At 39.3% G+C, this 24,606-nt stretch overlaps 1 pseudogene; it reads right to left on the bottom strand.

Annotated features, from left to right (window-relative positions):
* The window catches only part of LOC129470045 (uncharacterized), a 34,663-nt pseudogene that overhangs the window by 1,949 nt on the left and 8,108 nt on the right, over positions 1-24,606 (bottom strand).

The raw sequence follows: 24,606 nt of genomic DNA, 5'->3' as shown, positions 1-24,606 counted from the left end.
ATTTTAGATAAACAAATAGATGCTTCTTTATGGTGGGAATTTGAGAGGATGTTTATTGCTGGAGAAAGAGAGGTATGCATTAGAAGAAAATTGTTATGTACAAAATCAGAGGTAAATGTGAAGAAAAACAAGCAGATAATCTTGGTTGTAGTGAAGCTGGGTTGATTAGTGTTTCTCAAACGTTTCCCCGTAAGTACTTCTCTAGTAGCATTTGTTGCCATGGGCCATCTGTGGGGGCAATTCAAAGAAGCCCAGGACAAATGCACTATCTCCTTGAACTCTCATGTTTTAACTTTTAAAATTTATGCGAATTTTCTATTATACGCATATCCCTAGACAATCTTTGGGAGAGCTTTTAAAATGTAACTATTATGGTTTACAAGACCAAAGTGTTGTTAAAAAAAAAAAGAAAAAAGAGGGTTGGCTGGATGCAGTGGCTCATGCCTGTAATCCCACTACTTTGGGAAGCCAAGGCAAGAGGATCACTTGAGGCCAGGAGTTTGAGACCAGCTTGGGCAACATAGCTAGACCCCCACCTCCATAAAAAATTTAAAAATTACCCAGATGTGATGGCATGCAGCTGTAATCCCCAGCTATTCAGGAGGCTGAGGTGGGAGGATCGTTTGAGGCCAGGAGTTTGAGACAAGCCTGGGCAACATAGTGAGACCCCATCTCTACAAAAATTTTAAAAATTACCTGGGCATCGTAGTGCATACCTGTAGTCTCAGCTATTCAGGAGGCTGAGGTGGAAGGATTGCTTGAGCCCAGGAGATCAAGGCTGCAGTGAGCTATTATGGCCACCGCACTCCAGCTGATCTTATCTCTAAAAAGAAAAAAAAAATTAGAGCTTGAAGGGAGACATGATTCTTTAGTAAGTGAAAATTCTAGAAGACATTAGCTTGAAAAATAAACTGAGTTCTTGGTGTTAACACCCATTCTTTTGGATTTATACCTTTCCACAAGTATTTTCTCTAATTGTTCAGAAAAATTTGTCCCAAGGTCCCATCCTGTAAAGACAATAGAACATAAGAAGGTCACTTTTCCCTGATTCCCACCTGGGTCATGGGCAGGGTAGCAGCAATTACACTGTTACTCTTACAAAGGGAATTGAACGAATATATTTGGAAAGATCTCTATAAACCTCTACGGACAAATGTAACAGGATTATCTCAAAACTTATCTATGAGGGATTTCAATACTCAAAATATTGTCATATTTGTCTTCACATAAAATTCACATTTATCCTCAGATATTTGTGCAAAAATGATACTCCAGGAAGATGTGCTGTGTTTGTTCTGTGGCTTCACCAACTCCCAGCCTAGGACTGTTTGAAAAATGTCCCCATAGGCAATTGAGAACCCCGGCAAGCCCTTCAGCAGGAAATGATGTGATAAAACAGGGTTAGAATGGGCTTATCCCAGTGCACCAGGGCAGGAAGCTGAGACAGGCAAGGGTAGTACACACCCTTCCTGGAGCATTGTTGCAGCAACCACAACAGAGGGTAACACATTTTGGTCTCTGATTTTGTGTCCTTTCTCCACCACATGGTGTCAAGGTTAGACTGGGTGGGCAGCCATTTAAATGGCATGGTTTGGCCTCTCTGGGAAAGCCCCTGACCGTAATCCTTCATCCCCAACTCCAGCTCTCACACCTGATTACTGATTCCTGAAATGTTAACAGCATACTTCATTATTTTATCTTAAGATCTTTATCCCTATTAAGATTACAACCACCATACTTTTTCTTTTTTTCAGACAGGGTCCCAGTCTGTCCCCAAGGCTGGCCTGCAGTGGTGTGATCTCAGTTCACTACAATCTCCAGCAGCCAGTCTCAAGCAATCCTCCCACCTCAGCCCCCTAAGTAGCTGGGACCACAAGCACACATCACCATGCCTGGCTAATTTTTTGTATTTTTAGTAGAGACGGAGTTTCACCGTGGTCTCGATCGAAGTTTTTATGGATGTAAGGAAAAGATGTCTTGGTCTTGCCTTAAAATACTTTATTAAAGGGGGGAGGAGTATGTGAAGCAAGACTGGCAAACTGTTGGTAATCGTGGTAATTCTGAAAATGGTGATTCTCTCTACTTTGTAAATATATACAAATTTCCATGATAAAACATAAGATGAAAAGAGATACTCTAGTTTTGATCCTGATGTCTTTGTATTATTTGGGTATTTTTACTTTGAATGAACTATCTATAAATCATGATGGAAGGAAGGGATTTTAAAATAAAATAACATGGCTGTGTGCAGTGGCTCATGCATTAATCTTGGCACTTTGAGAGGCCGAGGCGGCCAGATCTCCTGAGGTCAGGAGTTCGAGAGCAGCCTGGCCAACATGGTGAAACCCCGTCTCTACTAAAAATACAAAAATTAGCTGGGCATGGTGGCGAGCACCTGTAATAACATAATAATAATTCAAACTTATCTAGAATTCACTAGTTATCCAAAAAGTTAAAGATAAAATATAATAAGGAACAATTGTTAAAAATTATGTTAACATTGATCTTTTAAAAACTTGTAATATTCAGCATTATTGAGAATTTAGAGGAATAGATAAATCACTGGTGGTACAATCTTTCTAGAAGACAATTTGAAAATATGTGCCAAATCCACAAATTATTTATACTCCCTGACCCAGTAATTTCTGTCTTAGGGATTTGTTTTAAAGAAACAATGAAAACTAATTTTTAAAAATGTATGTTTAAGGATATTCATCACATTATTATAATATTGATAAACTAGAAACAACATAAATGCATGACTATAAGATATTGGTTAAATAAAATATGATTCCTCCATGTGATGAAATACTAGTTGAGAATAAACATATATCCTAAAAGGATGTTTAACTCTATGGGATTTTATTTTACCATGGGAGGGGCAGAAGTGATTGCACTGATGCTCTTATAAGGGAATTGAATGGATACATGTGAAAAGATAGCTCTATTGATCATGTCCTTTGCGGGGACCCGGATGGAGCTGGAAGCCATTATCCTCAGCAAACTAACGCAGGAACAGAAAACCAAACACAGAGTGTTCTCACTTATTAGTGGGAGCTGAACGATGAGAACACATGGACACATGAGGGGAAAAACACACAGTGGGGCCTGTCAGGGGGGAGGCGAGGGGAGGGAGAGCATCACGAGGAATAGCTAATGGATGCTAGGCTTAATACCTAGGTGATGGGATGACCTGTGCAGCAAACCACTATGGCACACGTTTACCTATGTAACAAACCTGCACATCCTGCATGTGTACCCCTGAACTTAAAATAAAAGTTGAAGAAAAAAAAAGATCTCCATCAGCCTCTACAGACAAATATAAACAGGATTATCTCTAAAATTATCCATGAGGGATTTTAAGACTCAAAGTATTGTTATTTTAAAGAGAGAATTACAAAATATTTTGATAAAATATAGTAAAAATATAAAGGGAAAAAATGGACATGAAAAATCAAAATGTTACCAGTGTGAATAGTGGTTATCTCTGGTTGATGGGATTGATGGAACATATATTTTTTCTTCTTTACAAATTTTTTTTTATTTCTTGTAATTTATAAATCGTCACAAAATTTTAATCAAAAAAACAAAAGAAGTATTATAATGAGACCAAGAAAGAGAAAAGGTAAGAGTTGAAAAACTTCTTAGCATGAGCACTATCAGGGGTGAAAGACAACCCCAGGTGTGCAAGGGGAAGGGTTCGGGGAAGGAGAAACCTCAGAACACTGAGGAAAAGGGAGACAGAGAAAAAGAGGAGGAGACGCAGTGTGGGAAAAGGGAAAGCTCTTCTATAAAAGAGAGGAGAGAAGGAGACCGTGATTCCCAGGACTGTTGCAGAACCACCTGATTCCTCCCCTCCTCATAACCAGTTCTTCAGTTTGAGTGTCACAGTAATGGCTAAATCCAGTCAGTAACCGTGGGTTCTTTCAGCTCCATCTGGCACTGTGAGCTGCCTGTCATTATTATGAAATCATTCTTGCTACTTCTTTACTCTAAACCCAAATACCTCTCTGGCTCTCCTATTTCTGTCTGCTATCCCCTCACCCGGCTAGACTTCTCCCTTGCACTCCATATGTATTGTCACCAAGGCATATGCGTTCTTCCTTTAAAATTACTGCCAAATTATTTTTCCTATCTGGCTTGTTGCTGTAGGCCTCCAAGTGGGTTCTTGCCTCCAGGTTTTGCTCCATTTTAATCCACACGGTGCAACATAGTACATACATAAACTTCCTCAACAACATCTTCCCCCTCCATTTCAAAAGGTTTTCAAAAATTTTCCATGGCTCTTTATTGTCTACAGGAAGGAATTTGCACTTAGTTAGGATTTCAGAGGCTTCCACACAAACAGGCTCCTACCTTTCTTTCCAGGTCCATCTGCCACTTAATAGTAGTAGCAGTAAGCATTTATTGAAATTGTAGTAATGGTAATAACTGTGGTAGTAAGCATTTATTGTTGTAATAGCAGTGATTGTCATCATAGTAAACATTTTTTGAGTGCTTACTATGTAATAGACACTATACTAAATATTTTGCTGGCATTATCTTTTTTAATTCTCATATATTATTCCCATGTTTATAAGTATAGTAAGTACTATAAATTATCTCCACTTTACAGATAAGTAAACTGTGGCTTGAATAGGTTAACTAATTTCTCCCAGATCACATGGAGAAGAAGCAGAGCTGGGATTCTGAGCCAGGTCTGATTGACCCAGAATTTGCACTCCTAACCACTATTCTCCTCTTACCTGCTCTCCTCTAAGAAGATTCAGCTTCCGCCAAACTTATCTCTTCCTCAGTCCCTCAGGTCTCAGTGCCTTCATCCAGTCAGTGCCGCATGTGAATTGCTTTTCTGTCCTGTTCACCTGTCTGAATTCTACCCTTCCTTCAAGGTTCAAGAGTAATTAGCTCTTCCATAATGTTGCTATGCCTTGGTATTTTTTTCATGAGGATGGCTCTGTCTCCTCACATGTGTTGTAATTTCAGTGCAAATCCAATACGTTAAGTATTACACAGTACATGGTACACACAAACCCTTTCTCATAGTTGGTTCCCAAAAGAATATGTGATTGCTTAATGGAGGACAGGGTCCTGGGATGGGCCAGACTGCTGTGACAGCTGGGAAGAAAGACAGAGTAGCCACTGGATAGAATGCAGTTTATAGGACCTCAAAGAGAATCCAAGAATCCTAATTCCCAACATCACCAGATTTAAACAATCCTAGAAGCATCATCTTAGCATGGCCTGATTCTTTCCACAAACTCATCAGAATCTTTGCAAATGCTTCCTCCCCCTACATGCATAGAAAATAGATTTAGAGGGATTCTAGACAAGAAAGAAAATAGACATAGGGAGGGACATGGATCTGTATGGGGAAAGGGGAAGATTCTAGACCTCTTCTGTTGTTACTCAATCTTCTCTCCCATCTGTCTTTGCTCTTAGAAAATCAGCCCACATAGGACTAGGAGAGATGAGGGGAGAAGGAATAAGTGGGTTCCCCAAATGGGGGAGAATCTAGTCTGTTGTCATCCAGGGAGCATTAACAGGTATTGTTAAGCACAAGATTTAAGAAAAGACAGGATAAGATGGAGGGACAGCAATAGAGAAGGGAAGAAAATCTGGAGTGAGAGAAGCAGGCAGGAGAAGGGGGAAGATGGAAGAAGATGAGACTTAAAAAGGAACAGTAGAGGGTGGAAAGTGTGAGAGCAAGACCTGTTTGTGTTTTCTCCTAGGTGTGGGAAGAAGCTGTAGTATGTATGTGGGAGGTGGGGGAGAGAACAGTGTGTGTCTATATTCCGCTCTCCCTCCCACCCTCTGTTCTAAATTCCACCCAGCACATAAGCCAATACAGACAAAAGTCTTAATGCTAGATAAAATCGATGTTTCCCAAATTCCATTCCCCTTGCATTAATGCCTGATGACTTCCCCCATGCCTTTCCTCCACCCCATGCTTATCTCACGATAGGCTTTGTCGGGAGCCTCCTCAGTGCTGACTTGTCCATGGGAAGGACACTGGGGCCATCACCTTCCTCCAGCCCACAGTGGCCAAGAGGACTTAGAGCCTCCCATCTCCCAGGTCACTCTTCTCCTGTAGCTCCATTCTTCTCCTGGCCTCTCTCAGACCAGGAACACATATAGGATTGGCCTTAAGGAAAGGGAAATTCCTTGGGGGAGTAAAACTTAGGCTTAATTCATAAGATGAAGCCTGGCTCAGACTGCTGAGGGCAAATGAGCAATGGGAGTTATTAAAAAGCATGTGAGATGTTGCATCAGATACACATAATTATTGGGAGACTGTCTTGGGGCCAACATTTCAGAGGTACTGATCACAGGACCAAGATGAAGGATAAGAACCCTAAAGAGACATGAATTCCCAGGGAGGTTTACAAGAACCAAATCCTCCAGCACCATGGGCAGTGCAAGGCCTCCACCCTCTCCTATCACCACTGTAGTTGGAAAAGTGAGTTACGTCCTAGGACACAGTCCAGGTCACCCCCTCTATAAACTCCAAAGCCTTTTTCATATGTACAGTCATTAAGGTACCATCTCTTATCCCAATCTCTGATCTGCTCTTCTCTCAGTCAAAGTGAACTTCTCGATGTAAATTGGCCAAGTTCATCCTCAAGATATAATTCAACTACATAAGCTTCATAATTATTAAATGATTTTAACCATTCAGTGGTTTTTAGTATATTCGCAAACTTGTGTAACCATCACCACTATCTAATTCCAGAACATTTTCTTCGTTCTGAAAAGAAATCTCATATCCTTTAGCAGTCACTGCCCATTCTGTTCTCACCTCAGTCTCTGGAAACCACGAATCTACTTTTTGTCTCTGGATTTGCCTGTTCCGGACATTTCCTAAAAATTGAATCACATAACACATGTGTGATGATATATGGCTTTTGTGTCCTGCTTCTTTCACTTATTTTTTAAGTTTCATCTGTACGGTAGCACGTACCAGTACTAGTCATGTACCAGTCATTCCTTTCTATGACTGGATAATATTTCATTGTATGGATATACCACTCTTGTAAATCAGTCAGTCAGCTCTCGGACATTTGAGTCCTTTCCACTTTTTAGCTATTATGAATAAAGCTGCTAGGAATATTCATGTATAGGATTTTGTGTGGATGTATTCTTTCATTTCTCTTTGGTATATAGCTAGATGTGGAATTGCTGGATTTTATAGCAACTGTGTCTAATCTTTTGAGGAATAACCATCTTACTTAGAATAGTGAGAGTGAAGTGGCATCTCATGATTTTCGCATTCGTATTTATAAAGAATATGGTCTGTAGTTCTTTTCTTGTATCTTTGTCTGGCTTCAGTATCAAGATAATGCTGGCCTCATAGAGTGTGTTAAAAAAAGTGTTCCCTTTGCTTCTGTTTTTTTTTTTTTTTTTTTACAAGAACTTGCATAGTATTGTTGTTAATACTCCTTTAAATGTTTGGCAGAATTTACCACTAAAGCCATCTGGTACTGGACTTTTCTTGGTTGGGAGGTTTTTTAAACACTGATTCAACATTTACTTGTTATAGGTCTGTTGAGACTTTCTATTTCTTTTGAAATCAGTTTTGGTAATTTGTGTTTCCAGGAATTTTTCCATTTAATCTAAATTAGCCAATTTGTTGGTATATAGTGCTCATAGTACTCTCTTATAATCCTAGTAACTTTTGTAAGGTTGGTAGTAATGTTTCTGATTTTATTTTTGATTTTATTTGCCTCTTCTTTTTTTCTCAGTTTAGCTAAACATTTATAAATTTTGTTTATCTTTTCAAGAACTAACATTTGGTTACATTGATTGTATCTATTGTTTTTCTATTCTCTATTTCATTTATCTCTGCTCTAATCTGTATTATTTCTTTCCTTCTGTTGGCTTTGGTTTTAGTTTGCTCTTCTTTTTTTGGTTCCTTTAAGTGTAAAGTTAGATAATTGATTTGAGATGTTTTTCCTTTTTTATGTAGGATTTTACAGCTATAAAATTCTAAGTATTGCTTTCACTGCACCCTGCATATGTTGTGTTTTTGTTTGCATTCACTTCAAAGTATTTTCTGATTTCACTACTGATTTATTCTTTGGCCCATTTGTTGTTGGAGAGTGTGTCGTTTAATCTCCACATATTTGCAAAATTTCAAGTTTTTCCTTTGTTATAGATTCCTTCATTCCATTGTAGTCAGAGAAGATACTTTGTATAATTTAAATCTTTGAATATTTATTGAACATTTTTTATGGGCTAACATACAGTCAATCCTGAAGATTGTTTCATGTGTACTTCAGAATGATGTACATTCTGTTGTCTTTGGGTGTTCTGTAAATCTCTTTTAAGTCTAGTCAGTTTATAATATTTTTCAAGTCCCATATTTTCTTATTGATCCCACTCCAGTTTTCTTTTGGCTACTATTTGCACAGAATATCTCTTTCCATCCTTTTACTTTAAACCTATTTTTGTCTTTGGATCTAAAATAAGTCTCTTGTAAGCAGCATATAATTGGATTGTGTTGTTTTAATACAGTCTTTCAATCTCTGTCTTTTGACAAGCTTAATCCATTTGTATTTCAAGTGATTACTGATAATAAAGGACTTGCTTCTGCCATTGTGCTATGCTATTTGCTTCCTATATGTCTTACATTTTTCCTCATCAATTCTGTCAATATTACCTTTATTTAAGGCAAAACTTCCATTCAGGTGTTTTGGCTTTCTTTATTCAAGTATACTATTTTGATTTTCTCTTTTTTCCTTCTCTATGTTTGTTTAAGTTATTTTCTTAGTGGTTACCTTGGGGACTACAGTTAACACCTGAAATTTATGACAATCTACTTTGAAGCTAGTCTGAATCTAGTATGATAACAACTTAGCTTCAATAACATACATTAACACTGCCTATATTTCATTCCTTCCCTCCACCTTTATGTTGTTACTCTCATAAATTACTTTTTATATGTGTGTGCATTTTAACATAAACTAACAATTATTATTTTATGCATCTGTCTTTTAAACCACATAGGAAACAAAAAGAGGACTTATATACCAAAATACAATACTACTAGCATTTATATTTACCTGTATAAATAAAAGACTTATATTTACATAACTCAAAGCCACACAAAGATATAAAGATCACTGGTGTGATCACTTTGTTTGGCTTTGAATTACCATCTATTATCCTTTTGTTTCAGCCTGTAAGGCTCCCTTTAGCACTTCTCCTAGGGCAGGTCTACTAGCAATTAACTTCTCTTGCTTTTGTCTGTCTCAGAATATGTATATTACTTTTTTGTTTTTGAAAGATAGAATTCTTGGTTGACAGTTTTTTTTTTCTTTCAGCACTTTAAATATATCATCCCACTGTATTTTGGCCTCCATGATTTCTCATGAGAAACTGGATGTTAATTCTATTGAGAATCCCTTGAATGTGATGAGTCACTTCTCTCTGGCTCCTTTCAAGATTCTCCCTTTGTCCTTTGAGAATTTGATTACAATGATCCTAGTGTGGATCTCTGAGTTTATGCTATTTGGAATTCATCAATCTTGGATGTGTAGATTCATGTCTTTTATCAAATTTGGGAAGTTTTTGGCCACTATTTCTTCAAACAACTTTTTTGCCCCTTTTTTCTCTTCTTCTGGGACTCTCAGAATGTGTATGTTAGTGTGCCTGGTGACTCTCCATAGGTCTCTTGGGCTTTGTTCATTTTTCTTCATTTTTTTTTTCTTTCTCCTCCTCAGACTGGGTAATATCATTTGTCCTATCTTCAAGTTCACTAATTCTTTCTTCTGCCTGATCAAATCTCCTATTAAACCTCTTTAATACATATTTAATTTCAGCTATTATGTTTTTCAGCTCCAGATTTTCTATTTTGTTCCTTTTTTTGTGTGAGACAGGGTCTCACTCTGTTACCCAAGCTGGAGTACAGTGGTGCAATCATAGCTCACTCTAACCTATAACCTCAAACTCCTGGGTTCAAGTGATCCTTTCATCTCTTTCCTGAATAGCAAGAACTATAGGTGTGTGCCATCATGCCTGGCTAAATTTTAAATTTTTGTAAAGAGGGGGGTCTTGCTATGTTGCCCAGGCTGGTCTCAAATCTTGGCCTCAAGCAATCCTCCCACCTCAACCTTCCAAAGTGCTGGGATTACAAGCATGAGCCACTGTGCTTGGCTGGTTCATTTTTATTATTTCTGCCTCTTTATTGGTATTACCTACTTGTTCATATATTGCTCCTCTGATTTCACGTAGTTCATTTCCATGATTTCCTTCTGCTTATTTGAGCATGTTTAAGACAATTGATTTGAAGTCTTTGTCTAGAAAACCCAATGTCTGGGCTCCCTCAAGGATGATTTCTGTCGATTTCTGTTTTTCCCCTCTAAATGAGCCATATTTTCCTATTTTCTTGTATGCTTTGTAAATTTTTGTTGACAACTGGACATTTTGAATATTGTATGTGGTAATGCTGGAAATCCATTTGCAGAGATTGCTGTTGTTACTTGATAAAGGCCACAGTCATCCATTTCTTTGGTAATTTTTCCGAACTATCTTGCAAAGACCATATTCCTTGTCTTGTGCTGTGCCTGGCTGGTTCATTTTTATTATTTCTGCCTCTTTATTGGTCACTGAAGTCTCTGTCCCATTATTTCCATAGTCAACCAGTGACCTTACAGAGATTTCCTTAAATGCCTGGATCCAATAAGATAAGAAAAGGAGAAAAAAAAAGAGTGTCAGTCTTTTTCCATTCCCTCCAACTAGTGTCACTAGAGAAGCCACTTCAGCCCATGGGGATTAAAACAATGGCCAGCCTTTGTTCTGCCCCCTCAGTGATAAAAAACAGCAATCAAAATGTACAACCCCAAGTTCTGGAGAGCAATGTTTTTATTACCCACCCTGACAAAAGCAGGTCACACCAACAGTGCAGGCTGCCATCCCCATAGCTGCCTGCCATCAGGGTAAGGATGGTGAGGGTAGCCATTCATTAAAAACCAAAAAATTTACTAAAATTTATCTAACTTTTTTTTTTTAATAAAGCACTTTCCAGAATTCTGCAAGTGTTTGACTAGACTTCAGAGTTCTAAAATAGTTGCTTCAGTTATCTTCCATGATGTCATACTACTAGCTATCTTTATGTTATAGATTTCTAATTAATTCCACTGTGGTCAAAGAACACACTTGGTATGATTTCAGTTTTTGAATTTGTTGAAATTTGATTTCTGGCCCTAGCACATGGTCTATTTTGGTAAATGTATCATGTGCATTTGAAAATGATTTTGATGTCTGGATGCAGTGTTCTATAAATGCTAATTAGGTCAAATTTGTTAATTGTGTTGCTCAAATCTTTTATATCCTTCTTGTTTGTTTATTTCTCTCATCCTATCAGTAGCTGAGAGAGACCTCTTTTAATTTTCTACCATGATTGTAGATTAGTCTATTTTTTCTCTTATATCTGGTTTTACTTCTATCATCTTATTTAATGAACATTCTCTAGTTTTAATGATTCTTTTGCATTTTATTTTTTACAAAAAATCTTTCTTTTTATGTTTTCTTATATATTTATAAGCATATATATTATCAACTGAGACAGTATCTATTGATTATCCATATTAAAATATTAAAAAATTAGAATGTTCCCTTTCTCAGCTCCCTTTCCTCTCCTCTGTTTTATTCCCTAACTTTAGTTGTTTGTACAATTTTTGTTAGTTGGTCTAGTGGTACTATTAATTATTTATAAAATGTAAGTTAAACTCATACCTCCATTACTTGATTAATTAGCTCTAAACAATGCAAAAGGAAGAAATTAGTATGCTTAGCTTACTTCTCATTTTCTTTTCTACCTCCCAACTTTTACTAATTCTACCTCTTTCTGGTTTGTAACATTTACATTATGTTTGGAAACCAAAATTTCTTCGCGTGTTTGACTTTAAATCTACTTTAAATAGGTTTAATGCTCAGCATCAATACCTTTGCATAGTCTCTTATTTATCTTTTGATAGACTGAAGTTTGTTCCCTGTATTTTCTTCAAAGGAGTTGACTGGGAATATATTCTCTATGTCCTTGCATATTTTAAAATACCTGTTTCCTTTATTTTTGAATGGTAGTTTGCCTGGATGTAAGCATAGCATAACACCCTCTTTTTCTGAGAACAATATAGACATTACCTCATTGTCTTATAATATTAGTGGTTGGCCAGGCATAGTGGCCCAGTCATGTAATCCCTACACTTTGGGAGGCAGAGGTGGGAAGGACTGCTTGAGGCCAGGAGTTCAAGACCAGCCTGGGCAACATAGTGAGACCCCCCGCCCCTGCCACTGCCATCTCTACAAAATAAAAGATCGTAGCCAGTTGTGGTTGAGTGCTTCTTTAGTTCCAGCTGCTCAGGAGGCTGAAGAGGGAGGGTCACTTGAGCCCAAGAGTTCAAGGCTGCAGTGAACTATGATTGCATGACTGCACTCCAGCCTGGGTGACAAAGCAAGATCTTTTCACAAAAAAAAAAAAAAAAAAAAAAATCAAAAAATTAAATGTTATTGTTGGAGGCCTAAATCCAGTCTTGTTTTTGTCCTTAAAGGTGGTTCGATTCTTCTGCATGTCCTAAAAGCCTGTCGTTATCTTTGGAGTTCTCAACCTTTACTGGGATTCATTTTATTGTTGATCTTTCTGCATCAAATTTCCCTGGGATTATTTTAGGGACATAATAGTGGTGGCATCAGTATAGTCTCTTATTATCCCAGAATCCCCATGTTAAAATAGCAAAGCAGCAATATTCTGGGTGTAATCTTACACTATAATTTAATAAAATATCACGGCTATGGTTTTAACACGTTCCCCTAATTTCATGTGTTAGAAACTTAATCCCCAATGTGGCAGTATTAAAAGGTTGGGCCTTTAAAAGGTGATTGGATCATGAGAATTCTGTCCCCATGAATGGATTAATCCATTAAAGGATTAATAGGTGAATGGATTAATGGGTTATCATGGGAAGAGAACTGGTGGCTTTAAAAAAAGAAGAAGAGAGACCTGACCTAGCAGGTTAGCATACTCAGTCCCCTCACCATGTGATACCCTATGCCACCTCAGGACTCCTCAGAGTCCCCAACAACAAGAAGGCTCTCACCAGATATGGCCTCTCAACATTGGACTTCTCAAGTTTTCCTATCTGTAAGAAATTCCTTTTCTTTATTAATTATCCAGTTTCTTTATTAATTATCCAGTATTCTGTCATAAGCAACAGAAAATGAACTAAGATAGTTACCATTTGAGCAAACTAGGCAAAGTATACAAGGAGTCTCTATTACGTCTTACAATGGCAGGTCAATCTATAATTATTTCAATAAAAATTTCGATTAACAGCAACAACAATAACAACAGCAACAACAAACACTGGACCAGGATTCAGAAGATGTGTGCACAAGTATCAGCTCTACTACAAATTAACATGTGACTAGCTGGGTGCAGTTGTTCACGTTTGTAATCCTAGCACTTTGGGAGGCTGAGGCAGGCAGGTTGCCTGAGCTCAGGAGTTCAAGACCAGCCTGGGCAATATGGCAAAATCCCGTTTCTCCTAAAAATACAGAAAATTAGTCGGGCACGGTGGTGGGCACCTGTAGTCCCAGCTACTTGGGAGGCTGAGGCACGATAATTGCTTGAACCCAGGAGGTGGAGGTTGCAGTGAGCCAAGATCACGCCACTGCACTCCAGCCTGGGAGACAGAGCAGGAGTCTGTCTCAAAACAAAACAGAAACAAAAACAAAAACAAAATCTCTATGACCTTTAGAAAACCACTTAAGCTTTCTCAACTTCAATTCCACAATCTCTAGAACTAAAGAATTAAAATAGAAAAAACCAGCAGAAGAGTAAATAGCAAAATTAAAATATATGGGCAGCATTTACAATAAAACGAAATAACAAGGTATCCCCATGGGCCCCAACAAGAAAGCGGAGAAGATCCATGCACAAAATCTTACTCGGTGGTACCAACATCTATGGAAGAAGCAGAGGGAAGCAACAGGGTGCCTGATGCATCCAAAAAGAAGAAAATAAAAAATAGCCAACAGGTATCCTCTGAAATGCATGGCAGGCCAATTCAAAAATGGTAGCTGAAACAGAGACTGGTTCTTCCAAATTCAGTGGAGGATGAGTAGCCAGGTGTTGAAACTGAAGGACTGGAGGAGTCTAAGTCACAAAAATTCTCAAAACTGATAAGCCAGAGCCTCCTTTCAGCACAAACTCCGCACTGAAGAGGGAGGATTAAAATTGATCCAGAGATGGACTATCAAGACAAAGAAGGTACAAATAGAAGGTATATATAAAAAATGGTGAGGCAGATAGAGCTAGAAAAATATCAGAAAGCAAGTCACCATACTTTTTTGTTTTGTTTGAGATGGGGTCTTGCTCTATGTTGCCCAGGCTAGTCTCAAACTCCTGGGTTCAAGCAATCCTCCTGTCTAAGCCTTCCCAGTAGCTAGGACTACAGGCACATGGGACAGCACCCAGCCATATTTTTGAATACTACATAAAAATAACTGAAGAGGGAAATGTGTGAATCATGTCCCCTTCTAAAAGTTTATTTTAGTAAAACTACTTTCACATGAAAATGAGCCACAAAAAAATATGGAGGGAAAATTTTGTACAAAGTTGTTACAAGGACTAAAAGACTAAAGAGCAGAATAATTTCTGAAGATACTGTGGTCTGAATGTTTGTGTTTCCCCTAAATTCATATGTCGAAACCTAATCACAGAGGTGTTGGTGTTAGAAGGTGGGGCCTTTGGAATGTGATTAGGTCATCAGTGCTCTACCTCCATGAGTGAAATTAATACCTTTCTTAATTCATTTTATGCTGCTATAACAGAATACCTGAGTCAGGGTAGTTTATTTTAAAAACGCAGAAATTTAATTCTCACAGTTCTGGAGGCTGAGAAGTCCCAGATCAAGGCACCAGCATCTGGTGAGAGCCTTCTTACTGTGTCCTCTTATGGTGGAAGGCAGAAGGTAAGAAAGAAAACAATTTCCCCTATCAAGCCCCTTTATAAGGACACCTGAGCCCATTCATGAGGGAGGCGCTCTCATGGCCTAACCACCTCTTAAAGGTCCTATCTTTTTATACTGTCATACTGGCAACACCTGAATTTTGGAGGGGACGCATTCAAACCACAGCGATGCCCTTATAAAAGAGGCCCCAGAGAGCTGTCTTATCCTTTCACCACGTCTCTTGCCTTTCATTTTCTTTCAGAGAGTCTCTGTTTCCCAGCCTCCAGAACCGTGGCCAATAAATTTATGTCGTTTTAAATTACCCAATCTAAGGTGTTTTGTTATAGCAGCCCAAATGGACTAAGACACAAGGACAATGAGATCACACCAGAAAGGCATGTCCACCAAACAAATCAATGCTGTAACCTAGGGGTTCTAAGATTCCACCCAATTTCTCCCACCTATTATAAATAAAAATTAAAGAACTCTGGAAAGTAACAGCAGTTTGAGGAAGGAAGTCAACACTTTAATGTAACCAATATGGTGGTTAGTTCCCTAATTTTTGTTTTTCCTTCCATAGCTACTGACTGAGACCCTGGGGGGGTGGGGGAAGTCCATAATATATTTTCTCTCTCTTTACTTTCACCACTTTGCCCCGAGACAGACCCAGTCATGAAAAGTTTGCGACAGTAAAGGGAAGCTAAAACCCCAGCTTTGTAGCCAGAGCACCAGAAAAAGGGGCCCCTAGGAGCCAGACCATATGGAGTAAAGCATAGAAAGGAGGCAGCTGTAGAAAGGGGTCCTTAAATCTGTGCATGGGTAGAAATGACTTGAAGCAACATCACGAAGGCTTTGGGAACTGAAATATGGTGTAAACCACCACCCGGGTCCCAGACTGGCCCCTAGGTGGCACACGCATGATGCAGACCTGAGCGGCACTGCAAAGGCTTCAGAAAGTGTGGATGTCGGAACCACACACCTCACTCAAGGCAGGTCAGGATTTAACAGGGTTAACTGACAGCTAAAACAAACAAACAAAAGCAACACTCTCCAGAGGACATTGACAGGATTCAAAGTCTCACAATATAATATTCCAAGACACAATCCAAAATTATGCAACATTAAAAAAGAAAAACAGGAAAACTCCAACAAATTGTAAGAGAAAAGACAATCAAAAAAACCTGACATGATGCTGATTTTAAAATTATCAAAGACTTAGTAGTAGCTATTACAACCATGCTGGATGAGGCAGAACTAAACACCCTTGAAACATTGAAAGATAGCAGCTCTCAGCAAAGAAATGAAAGCTGCAAAAATAAACCAGGTAGAGATTTTAGAACTGAAAAATACAATAATGGAAATTAAAAATTTACCGAAGAGGTTTAATAGCAAAATGGGGATGACAGAAGAAGAGTCAGTGAACTCAAAGACAGATCAGGAGAACCGGGCCAGGAGCAGTGGCTTACACCTGTAATCTCATCACGTTGGAAGGCAGAGGCAGAAGGGTAGCTTGAGCCCAGAACTTTGAGACCAGCCTGAGCAACGTGTTAAGACCCTATCTCCTCAAAAAATTAAAAAATTAACCAATGTGGTGGTGAGCACCTTTAGCCTCAGCTATTCAGGAGGCTGAGGTGGGAAGATTGCTTGAGTCCAGGAGTTTGAGGCTGTAGTAAGCTATGATCATGCCACTGCGCTGTCACCTGGGAGATGATGCTTCTGGGCCTCCTGGTGATGTGAACTCAACATCTCCCCATCTCTCCATGTCTCCCCTCTGTGAGTGTGTGCATGCGTGCAAGTGTGTGTGTGTGTTCCCTTCCCTTTCCTACTTTGTCACCCTCTTCTTGCTGGCATAAGTGGGAGTTAACAGGATCTCAAGAGCTCTGTGGTCTCTCAGCTTCCCTGGGTAATTGTTCCAGATTACTTTTCCTTATTCAAAGGCTCAGCTGATTCCAACTTTAACCTTGAGGCTATTTAACAGGTTCTCAAAGCTCTTGTATCTGCCTTTGGTTAGGTGCCTCTCCTGTCTCCTTCCCATATATTCTCTTTCAGAGACATCTCTGCTTATGGAATCAGACTTACTTTTATCTCACTCTTTTTTGAGACAGTATCACTCCTGTTGCCCAGGCAGGAATGCAGTGGCATGATCGTGGCTTATTGCAGCCTCAACCTCCTTGGCTCAAGCAATCTTCCTGCTTCATTTTTATTTATTCGTGTGTGTGTGTGTGTGTGTGTGTGTGTAGGGACAAGATCTCACTATGTTGCCAAGGCTGGTCTCTAACTCCTGGGTTCGAGCAGTCTTCCTGCCTCAGCCTCCCAAAATGCTGGGATTATAGGCATGAGCCACTATGCCCAGCCTTATCTCACTTTTTAAAAAGCTGCCTTCTGTCAAGGTGAATATGTGACATAGTTTGGATATGTGTCCCCTCCAAATATCGTGTTGAAATGTGATTCCCAATGTTGGAGGTAATTGGATCGTGGCAGAAAGTGATTGGAACAAGGGGATGAATCCCTCATGAACACTTTGGCACCAGCCCCTTGGTAGTAAGTGAGTTCTCACTCAGTTAACAGGAGATCTGGTTGTTTAAAAGTCTGGGACCTCCCCTCCTCTCTCTCTCTCTTGCTCCTGCTCTTGCCTTGTGAGATGCTGGCTCCCATTTCACCTTCCACTATGATTGCAAGCTCTCTGAGGCCCATAGCAGAAGCCGAGCAGATGCTACCACCATGCTTCCAGTACAGCCTGCAGAACTGTGAACTAATTAAATCTCTTTTCTTTATAAATTTCCCAGCCTCTGGTATGTTGTATAGCAATTCAAGAATGGACTAATACAATACGAGACCAAGTTTTATTCCCTCCTCATCAAAAATGCTCTTAAAAGTGACTTGGTGGCTGGGCGCAGTGGCTCACGCCTGTAATCCCAGCACTTTTGTAGGCTAAGGCGGGCAGATCACTTGAGGTCAGGATTTGAGACCGGTCAAGCCAACATGGTGAAACCTTGTCTCTACTAAAAATATAATAATTAGCCAGGCATGGTGGCTCATGCCTATAATCCCAGCTACTCAGGCTCAGGAGGCTAAGGCAGAAGAATCGCTTGAATCTGGGAGGCGGAGGTTGCAATGAGCCGAGATCACACCACTGCACTTCAGCCTGGGCAACAGAGCAAGACTCTGTCTCAAAAAAAAAAAAAAAAAAAAGTGACCTGGTCACTTTCCCCAAGATCATCACTTATGCCCTGGATCATTCTTCCTTATGACCCAGATTTAAGTGCAAAATGTTTCAACCATGTTCGTTTGTTTTCATCTACCCTCTCCTCCCACCCGGCTCCCTTCTTATTCTACCTCTTTAGCAAAGTCTTTCTATTCTAACAATGAACAGAGAGAAAGAGGTAGAGGTCATGGCATGCACTCATTCTGCTGAAAAGAGTTCTCATGGAGGAACTCAGATTATTTGACGAGTGATGGAATAAAACCTCGATTCTTGCCATGGTTCTGCCACAAACAAGCCAAGTAACTTTAAGCAGGACATAAAATCTTAGATGTTTGAAACTCTGTGGAGCCTTAAGAGGTCATCTAATCCAACTCTCTACTTTTACATATGCAGAAACTGGTGCCTGGAGACATGATATAACTTGTTCCCAGTCATGAGATTGGTTAATGGCATAGTTGGGTCTTACACACAGGTCTATCATAATAATGCTCTTTCCATCAACCCATGCCAAGTGCCTCCATTTCATCCACAAAATGGGCACAGTAAGAATTATAGATGAGATCAAATGTGCTAATGCTGATGTTGGAGTTTGGAAAATAGAAAATATTCAAATGAGAGGTTATTTACTTTGCTGACAATCCCCACTGGAAACTGACTCACTGCCGTGCCCCAGTGGAAGGTCAAGTCCCAAGAGAGGTCTAGGCAGGCTTGTCCACCTCTCTTGGGGCCTGCAAACTTTTAATGGCAACACAGCAGACAGCCATGGCTGCTGAAGCTAATGAGGCTCATAGGAACCACTTTAAAAGTTGTTCTGCTCAAATATACCAGCAGTAAATACCCAGATCTCAACAACAAATGTGTTAAGGGATGTGGGGTGAAGATGGGTTGTCTTCTTTCTCTATTTTACAAGTTGATTACAATGTTATTTATTGTTTTTGGTGTATCATACCTTGCCCATTGTGGATATTATGCAAATTTTTGTTAAAGATGGAATCAATACTTTAAAATTTAATTTCTTGAAGAGTAGGAGAGCAGCAAGAGGCATGACCAGATATACCTCTATGCTCAATGCTGGGGATTCAAAAACAAGACATCCATTCTACTCTCAGAGAACTCACAGTCTGGTTGGAGAGAGAGACCCAGAAACACATAAATGCACTAAAGATAGAAATGCCTCACCTAGAAGAATGCTCAAAGGCTAAAGGGCTGAGCAGTTAGCCATGCTTGGGAGACAGGGGAAGCCTTCCTAAATACGGTGTCATTTGAAGAAAGGAGAAGTTCAGGTGTGTTAGGCAGACAAAGGAGGGAGAAGTGTGTTTCTGGCAGGACGAACAGAGGCTCAGAGGTGAAATGGCCCAGCATACACTTTATTTTTTATTTTCTTTTTTATTATACTTTAAGTTTAGGGTACATGTGCACAACATGCAGGTTTGTTACATATGTATACATGTGCCATGTTGGTGTGCTGCACCCATTAACTCGTCATTTAATATTAGGTATATCTCCTAATGCTATCCCTCCCCCCTCCTCCCACTCCACAACAGGCCCCAGAGTGTGATGTTCCCCTTCCTGTGTCCATGTGTTCTCATTTTTCAATTCCCACCTATGAGTGAGAACATGCAGTGCTTGGTTTTTTGTCCTTGCGATAGTTTGCTGAGAATGATGGTTTCCAGTTTCATCCATGTCCCTACAAAGGACATGAACTCATCATTTTTTATGGCTGCATAGTATTCCATGGTGTATATGTGCCACGTTTTCTTAATCCAATCTATCATTGTTGGACATTTGGGTTGGTTCCAAGTCTTTGCTATTGTGCATAGTGCCCCAATAAACATATGTGTGCATGTGTCTTTATAGCAGCATGTTTTATAATCCTTTGGGTATATACTCAGTAATGGAATGGCTGGGTCAAATGGTATTTCTAGTTCTAGATCCCGGAGGAATCGCCACACTGACTTCCACAATGGTTGAACTAGTTTACAGTACCACCAACAGTGTAAAAGTGTTCCTGTTTCTCCACATCCTCTCCAGCACCTGTTGTTTACTGACTTTTTAATGATCGCCATTCTAACTGGTGTGAGATGGTATCTCATTGTGGTTTTGATTTGCATTTCTCTGATGGTCAGTGATGATGAGCATTTTTTTATGTGTCTTTTGGCTGCATAAATGTCTTCTTTTGAGAAGTGTCTGTTCATATCCTTCGCCCACTTTTTGATGGGGTTGTTTGTTTTTTTCTTTTAAATTTGTTTCAGTTCTTTGTAGATTCTGGATATTAGCCCTTTGTCAGATGAGTAGATTGCAAAAATTTTCTCCCATTCTGTAGGTTGCCTGTTCACTCTGATGATAGTTTCTTTTGCTGTGCAGAAGCTCTTTAGTTTAATTAGATCCCATTTGCCAATTTTGGCTTTTGTTGCCATTGCTTTTGGTGTTTTAGACATGAAGTCCTTGCCCACGCCTATAACCTGAATAGTATTGCATAGGTTTTCTTCTAGGGTTTTTATGGTTTTAGGTCTAACATTTAAGTCTTTAATTCATCTTGAATTAATTTGTGTATAAGGTGTAAGGAAGGGATCCAGTTTCAGCTTTCTACATATGGCTAGCCAGTTTTCCCAGCACCATTTATTAAATAGGGAATCCTTTCCCCATTGCTTGTTTTTGTCAGGTTTGTCAAAGGTCAGATGGTTGTAGATATGTGGCATTATTTCTGAGGGCTCTGTTCTGTTCCATTGGTCTATATCTCTGTTTTGGTACCAGTACCATGCTGTTTTGGTTACTGTAGCCTTTTAGTATAGTTTGAAGTCAGGTGGCGTGATGCCTCCAGCTTTGTTCTTTTGGCTTAAGATTGACTTGGCAATGTGGGCTCTGTTTTGGTTCCATATGAACTTAAGTAGTTTTTTCCAATTCTGTGAAGAAAGTCATTGGTAGCTTGATGGGGATGGCATTGAATCTATGAATTACCTTGGGCAGTATGGCCATTTTCAAAATATTGATTCTTCCTACCCATGAGCATGGAATGTTCTTCCATTTGTTTGTGTCCTCTTTTATTTCATTGAGCAGTGGTTTGTAGTTATCCTTGAAGAGGTCCTTCATGTCCCTTGTAAATTGGATTCCTAGGTATTTTATTCTCTTTGAAGCAATTGTGAATGGGAGTTCACTCATGATTTGGCTCTCTGTCTGCTATTGGTGTATAAGAATGCTTGATTTTTGCACATTGATTTTGTATCCTGAGACTTTGCTAAAGTTGCCTATCAGCTTAAGGAGATTTGGGGCTGAGGCAATGGGGTTTTCTAGATATACAATCATGTCATCTGAAAATACGGACAATTTGACTTCCTCTTTTCCTAATTGAATACCCTTTATTTCCTTCTCCTGCCTGATTGCCCTGGCCAGAACTTCCAACACTATGTTGAATAGGAGTGGTGAGAGAGGGCATCCCTGTCTTGTGCCAGTTTTCAAAGGGAATGCTTCCAGTTTTTGCCCATTCAGTATGATATTGGCTGTGGGTTTGTCATAGATAGCTTTTATTATTTTGAGATATGTCCCATCAATACCTAATTTATTGAGAGTTTTTAGCATGAAGTTTGTTGAATTTTGTCAAAGGCCTTTTCTGCATCTATTGAGATAATCATGTGGTTTTTGTCATTGGTTCTGTTTATCTGCTGGATTACGTTTATTGATTTGCATATGTTGAACCAGCCTTGCATCCCAGGTATGAAATCCACTTGATCATGGTGTATAAGCTTTTTGATGTGCTGCTGGATTCGGTTTGCCAGTATTTTATTGAGGATTTTTGCATCGATGTTCATCAGGGATATTGGTCTAAAATTCTCTTTTTTTGTTGTGTCTCTGCCAGGCTTTGGTATCAGGATGATGCTGGCCTCATAAAATGTGTTAGGGAGGATTCCCTCTTTTTCTATTGATTGGAATAGTTTCGGAAGGAATGGTACCAGCTCCTCCTTGTACCTCTGAGCATACACTTTATAATCCAGGAACCTGGAGAGCCTCAGTAAGGCTGGAGCACAGGGGAGCTGGTGGGAGCTGAGGGTAGAGAGCAGGCAGGGAGAAGTTTATGCAGAGCTGTGAGGAATTAGGTTAATAAATATAGATTTTATCTTATAAGACATAAGGCACTCGGGGAGGATATTATGCAGGTGAAGGTCAGAAATCAAGGCTTTCTGACCCCTTCTCCAGTGTTTATCACATCACTCTATAAATAATCTGTGAGTTCCTCCATGAGAACTCTTTTCAGCAGAATGAGTGGATGTCATTCTGATGAATGTGATCTGCCTACCTCGGCCTCCCAAAGTGTTGGGATTACAGGCGTGAGCCACTGCGCCCAGCCACCAAGTCACTTTTAAGAGGATTTTTGGGGGGGAGGGAATAAAACTTGGTCCCATATTGTATTAGTCAGATGAAGGCCTCTATGGCAGCAAAGAAGAAGAAAGATGAGAGACATCCCATTTGGACATCTCTATTGGACATACGGGGAGCAGCCCATTTGCTTATTAATATCTCATCTTGTTTCAGAAAAGACCTAATGAGAACAGGTAAGGGCCTATAACTTTGCCTGTGTTTCCATCCAAGCTTCAGACTCTTTAAAGATCTGAAAGGATGAGAGAAGACAAGAGGAGAAATAGAAAATGAGACAGAATATTTAACTAAAAAGAAGAAGGAAGATTTAAAAAAAAATTAGGTAAATTCAGAGGATCAAAGCCAATGAGCCAGCTGTGATCCAGTGACTCGATGATATCAAAATACCAGTTCAGTGAATCTATGATGCTCTTGTTTCTTTTCCCCCATGGTCCAAGATGGTTTCCGTGGCTTCAATCATCATATATGTCCTCATGCAATTTCATTCAATACTAGAAGTGAGGAAAGGAGTGTGGGCAGTGTCTTCCTGCATCTCTTGCCTTTAATCATGGAGAATAAATCTTTCCCCCAAACTCCCCTGTGGACGCCCCTATGTCTTACCGGTAATTACTGGATTTATCACATGACTACTACTAGCTGCTAAATGGTCTGGGAACATGAATACTTAGCCTTTTCAGGTAATTTAGCAGGAATCAGGCAAGGAAGAAGTAATTAGGCATGACTGCTGAGTAGACAACTTGCAATGTCCACCATGTTATGGTAAAGTACTTGACAACATGAATGAATGTGATACGCCAAAAGCAGGAGACCCTTGAGAATGATGCAAGTCTGTCTTGTATGGAAAAATTTTTGTAATATCAGGGTCACAGACTGAAGTGTAGGTAATGTAAATGATAGAAGGACATAGGTGGGAACTTCCCTGACTAAAAGAAAACTGAATTTCATCTTCTTTCTTAATCCAGTGCAAAACTCTAGCATCTAACTTAAAGACAGGAAACCAGTACTTTTCCCCCTCTGGAGAAACAGCAACCCCAGAAAAATAGGCCTCAATATATTGGCATTTGGGGGTCCTCCAGTGAATTGCCAGTTTTCCACCTGCTCCCCTAAAGTGAAGTCCATCAGCATAAGAGCTCTGCCTATACATAGAAGTTCTAATCTAATTTTAGTGCTTCCTCCTAAATGGATAAAGGCAATCAAAGATTACCAGGCATTTAAGAAAGGTTTTCAACATTAAAAAGCAAAAACAAAATAAATAGAAAAATGAATGAGAAGAAAACAAAAATGATACAGAGAATGTAAGAAACCTTTACAAAAAACCCTTTAGTTCATGTAATTAGTATCTTTAGAGAGAAGCTAGAAGATACAATACCTATAAATTAAGAATAGAATTATATTTAAAAACTAGAGAACAAAAAAAGAGCTTTTGGGAATTCAAATATGTTTACAGAAATTAAAACTTCAACAGAGGGACTGGAAAATCAAGTTGAGGAACTCTCCTCTGAATGTAGAATAAAAAATTAGGTAAACAACTGAAGAAAATACATAAGAGGCTCAGAAATTATTTCAGTAGGAATTCCCAAAAGAATGGCAAATACAAAGGTGAAAAAGTTATTGAAGAAATAAGTCTCTCAGATTGAAAAACAAACAAACATCATCAGAAGAAATTAAATCCACACTAAACACTTTTTCATAAAATTTCAAAACCTTAAGAATAAAAAAGAGGTCCTTAAAGTCTCCAGAGATAAGGAATAGGTCACCCACAAAATAACAAGAAGCATAACAGCTTCAGATTACTCAAGAACAAACTGGATGCTAAAGGAAAATTAAAAAACACCTTCAGCCAGGCCTGGTGGTGTATGCCTGTAGTCCCAGCTGCTGGGGAGGCTAGGGTGGAAGGATCACTTAAGCCCATGAGTTTGAGGCTGCAGTGATCTATGATCACACCACTGCACTTCAGGCTGCATAACAGAGTGAGACCCTATCTAGAGAGAGAGAGAGAGAGAAAGAAAGAAGAGAGAAAGAAGGAAGGAAGCAAGGAAGGAAGGAAGGAAAGAAAGAAAGAAAGAAAGAGAAAAGGAAGAA

This window comes from Symphalangus syndactylus, chromosome 20 (assembly GCF_028878055.3).
Source record: "Symphalangus syndactylus isolate Jambi chromosome 20, NHGRI_mSymSyn1-v2.1_pri, whole genome shotgun sequence".
NCBI lineage: Eukaryota > Metazoa > Chordata > Mammalia > Primates > Hylobatidae > Symphalangus > Symphalangus syndactylus.
This window is presented reverse-complemented; position numbering and strand designations above follow the sequence as displayed.